The sequence below is a fragment of the Austrofundulus limnaeus genome, unplaced genomic scaffold (assembly GCF_001266775.1).
Source record: "Austrofundulus limnaeus strain Quisiro unplaced genomic scaffold, Austrofundulus_limnaeus-1.0 Scaffold585, whole genome shotgun sequence".
In the NCBI taxonomy this organism is placed as follows: Eukaryota; Metazoa; Chordata; class Actinopteri; order Cyprinodontiformes; family Rivulidae; genus Austrofundulus; species Austrofundulus limnaeus.
This window is the reverse complement of record NW_013952987.1, coordinates 182,407-187,463: the sequence shown is the minus strand read 5'-3', so window position 1 is coordinate 187,463 and position 5,057 is coordinate 182,407.

The following is a 5,057-nucleotide window of genomic DNA, read 5'->3' as shown; positions in this document are numbered from 1 at the left end:
GAATTGAGGCAGTTCTGAAGGCAAAAGGGGGTCCAACCCGTTACTAGCGTGGTGTACCTAATAAAGTGGCCGGTGAGTGTATATCCACCCTTGAAGGTTAATCTTGGACAATATCTGACGATTGACTCTTTTAAATGAAACGAGAAAGCTTTGGCAGGGAGGAGAAGGTAGAAATGACTCAGTCTACAACTGAAAATGTGGATGTGTGGTGTAATTTAATTACAAGTCTTGCCTCAAAGGGGCAGACACACCTAATAAATGAGTCATGAAGAAGAATGTGTTATTATGGGCTGTAACACGATGAATAAAAAGGCTTGACATTCATCTGGGACTGAACCTTTATTTTTATATAAGAACACAACATGGTGTCAGAAGCAGCTAGGACAGCAGCGGACCGAGGGGCCGCGCCGATAGCTCCAGTTATGGYGGCGGCTACCTTCACCRTTAAACCGYCGGAACCTTTCRATTTTTCTAAGCCTCAGGAGTGGGRGAAGTGGATAAGATGATTTGAGCACTTCAGACTTGCAAGCAACTTGAACAACTCCTCAGAGGTTAATCAGGTAAACACATTGGTTTACTGGAGGGGGATCGAGGCTGACGACATGTTACAAGGGCTAGAGCTGACGACCGCGCAGCGCCAGCAGTATGAACAGGTAAAAGCGGCCTTTGGCAGACATTTTGTCCCGAGAATGAACGTGATATATGAAAGAGCAAAATTCAACAAGAGAGTCCAACAACCATCAGAACCAGTGGATTCATTTATAACAGCTCTTTACGCTCTGGCAGAAAACTGTGAGTATGGTGCACGTGGTGACAATCTTTTGAGACAGGCTTGTCGTAGGCCTTAAAGATTCATCTCTGTCAGAAAGAATACAGCTTTACAAAGATCTTACCCTAGCCAAAGCTATCACAATGACAAGACAGTCCAAAGAAATAAAAAGACAGCAAACCAACTAAAGGGGTGAAACCATCAAAACAGTAATGAATGCTGTTCAAACAAATAAGGCTAAACCAAAYAAGTTCAGGAGCAGAGAACAAAAACTGTTTAAAACCCCAAAGCCTCAGCAGATAAATCAAGACAAGAAAACATGTTACAAGTGTGGCAAATCACCAGGACATGCAGCAACACAATGCYCAGCTAAAGATGCAGAATGCAATAAATGCAGAAAACGTGGACATTATGGTAGAGTCTGTAGGTCCAACTCAACTGTGAATGAGATAGAGGACTGTACTGAGGGACTGTTCCTGGGTGTAGTGGATTCGGGCGAAGAACCATGGCTGGCTGACATAAATGTGAGAGGAAATAAAGTGACATTCAAACTGGACTCTGGAGCGGATGTCACAGCTGTCTCTGAACAAGCATTTGAAAACTTCGCATCCTGAATCGAACAGTTGGAAAAACCACAGAAATCACTTTATGGACCAGGAGGACATGCGCTGAGTGTAGTGGGATCTTCTAGAGGAATTATAACGTATGGCGATAAGAGCACCACAGAGACAATCTATGTCATCAAGAACTTACAGTTSGCACTGCTCAACAGATCAGCTTCAGTGAGACTCAACTTAATTGCCAGAGTTGAATCTATAAATGAACAGACTGTGAGRACAACATACCCTAAACTATGTGAAGGACTTGGACTTGTTCAAAAACCATATAAAATAAAACTGAAACCGGATGCCAAGCCCTTTTCACTCAAAGTGCCAAGACGTGTTCCACTGCCACTCATGGGCAAGGTCAAAGAGGAGCTAGAAAGGATGGAAAGGTTGGGAGTGATTAGTCATGTGGAAGAGCCAACAGACTGGTGCTGYGGTATGGTTGTAGCTCCCAAAAAAGACACAGAAAAAGTGTGTATCTGTGTGGACATGACACCCTTAAATGAGTCAGTGTGTCGTGAAAGATACATCCTCCCCTCTGTGGACCAGACACTAGGCATGCTAAATGGTGCTCAGTACTTTTTAAAACTCAACGCAAATATGAGTTTTTGGCTGGTGGCACTGTCTAAGGAGTCGGCCCTCCTCACCACATTTATTATGCCATTAGGTAGATACCACTTTAACCGTCTACCATTTGGTATTTCCAKTGCCCCAGAGCATTTTCAAAATATGATGGTGACAGAGGTTACAACAGTTCTTGAGGGCGTTTTCTGTCACATGGACGATATTCTGGTCTCAGGGTCCAACAGGGAGGAGCACGACTCAAGACTGCAAACAGTCCTRGAATGGGCAGAGAAAGCTGGGGTTACCTTAAACATGTCAAAATGTGAGTTTGRCAAAAGAAAGGTYAAATTTCTAGGATTCATTGTCTCAGCAGAAGGGATGAGTCCCGACCCCGACAAAACCCAAGCGGTTCTGGACATGAGGGAGCCGAACACCGTGAGTGAGCTCAAGAGCTTCCTAGTATGGTGAATCAACTGGGGAAGTTTATCCCTAACCTTTCTGAAAAGGACAAATCATTGAGAGACTTGCTTTCATCCAAGAACATGCAGTACTGGGGGAGCGACCAACAGCAGGCATTTTGCACCCTCAAAAAGGACCTGTCTTCTGCTCCAGCTCCATGACCCAAACAAGCCACAGAAAATTTCAGCAAATGCCTCTTCATATGGACTGAAGGCAGTCATGCTCCAGAGGGAAGGAGAAGTGTGGTCACCAGTTGTGTATGCCTCCAGATCACTGACACCAACAGAGCAGCACTACGCACTGCTGGAGGAGGAAGCACTGGCTCTCACCTGGGCCTGTGAGAGGTTTAATGAATTCATTCTGGGCTTACACTTTGAACTCAAAACTGACAACAAACCACTGGTGAGCCTTCTGGGAGGACAAGCCTTGGATGCCCTCCCACCGTGAATACAGAGATTTTGCATGTGCTTGATGAGGTACTCATACATTATAAAACACATCATGGGGAAAAGCCTAACCACAGCTGACACACTCTCACGTTTGCCGCTCACAAACAGTGTTGCCCTTAGGGACAAAGGTCTTATGGAGGATACCAACATCTATGTAGAATCCGTGCTAGAGGGCCTCCCTACAAGCAGCAAGTACCTAGCAGATCTTCGAGTGCAGTTGCAGTCTGACAGCGTCTGCTCTCAAGTCATGAAGTAGTGCACTGAAGGCTGGCCAAATCGTAACCAACTGCAGGGGGTGGAGAAGCACTACTGGCAAGAGAGAGCGGTTCTGAGTGTGCACGATGGACTACTGCTGAGAGGCTCAAGGTTGGTCATACCCGCTAACATGAGAAATGCAGTTTTGGATATGACATACGAGGGTCACCAAAGGGTGATTAAATGTAGAGAGCGTGCCCGCCAGGCAGTGTGGTGGCCAAGGTTAAGCAACCAGATTAGCAAACTTGTCCTCAAATGCAGGCTGTGTATACAGGAAAGAGGAAATACAAGGGGATCTTTAATGCCTACCGATCTTCCAGAATAACCATGGCAGAAACTAGGAGCTGATTTGTTCACTCTGAAAGATAAACCCCATTTGCTACTGGTGGACTATTGCTCTAGGTATATAGAGATTGCTTAGCTCAACCCAACTCGGTCTGCTAGTGTCATGGTGCATTTAAAATCTATTTTTGAACGTCATGGAATACCTGAGACACTGATCACGGACAATGGCCCACAGTTCGCAAGTCAGGAAATGAAGATGAGTACGGTTTTGAGCATGTGACCAGCAGTCCTAGGTACCCCCAAAGTAAAGGTGAGGCGGAGAGGGCTGTCAGAACAGTCAAAGGTCTCCTCTAGAAGGCAAGTGATCCATATTACACTCTATTGGCCTATAGAACCACGGTGCTGGCCAATGGCTATAGCCCAGCTCAGCTCCTCATGAGATGTAGACTCCATACCACCTTACCAGTGCTTCCAGACTCTTTGCTACCAGGAGTGCCAGATCTGCAGCACATACATTGCGTGGAGGAGGAGAGAAGGATGAGACAAAAAGATTGTTTTTACAGAAGAAACAGGACAAGAGATTTGGATAAGCTGTTACCTGGGCACTGTTTGGATTACAGATGCTAAAACCCAGGGCACAGTGACATCTGCCCACCCAAATCCCCATTCTTATTACATCAGTGGGTCACACGGAACTATCAGAAGGAACCAGAGTCATCTCATTCCCATGCCAACACCAGAGGCTCAGACTGAACCAACTCAGTCTGGTGAAGAGAGTTCTTCTGCACAGACATTGTCCGAGCCAGACGCACAACAAATTCCAAGTGTTGTTCGGACTAGGTCTGGTAGAGAGATCATAAAACCAAAAATATTGGATCTGTGAAAAAAGTGGGGGCAATATGCAGTACTATTTTGTCCTGCTGATGTTAAGTTCTGAATAATATTTAAATAACACAAAGTTAATGTATGTGTTTTTTTTTTGTTGCCCTGCACTGTTCAACTATATGTGCAGATGTTTGGAARAAAGGAAACATACAGGGAAAATAAWGAGAAAGATTTGGGGGTGTTCTCAGTTATGTTCAATGCAACTGCTAATATTTTCTGTAGCATAGTGTGTGTCCAGGGACAACCGTATTGGAGCTTAGTAAGGAGGATGTGGTGAAATTTAAATTACAAGTCTTAACTCTGAAGGCAGACACACCTAATAAATGAGTCATGAAGAAGAATGCATTATTATGGGCTGTAACACAAGATGAATAAAGAGGCTTGACGTTCATCTGGGACTGAACCTTTATTTTTATATACGTAAGAACACAAGAGATGGTCCATGGGCTAGGGTGGCTCACGGTGCACCCCCCCCCCCCCCACACACACACACACACTACTGAACTTCTCTGGTATTTTCATGTACCCTAGGGTCTACTCTTTCAACAAAAGCTTGTTAACAGAATTTTTTTTTATCTTAGTGCCCCCCAGGGACCGCTTTGTGACCCAACCCCTTTTTCATTGTGACCATCAACTTTAGGGGGACAGGAAGCTTAACTGCCAATAACTTTGTTATAAACCATCCGAATTTTAAAAACAATGTTTCAGCAGATTCATATTGATTAGCTCTTCGCTTTAAATGGCTTTTCATTAAACAAATGTGCGCTTGATGATTTCATTGGGGGG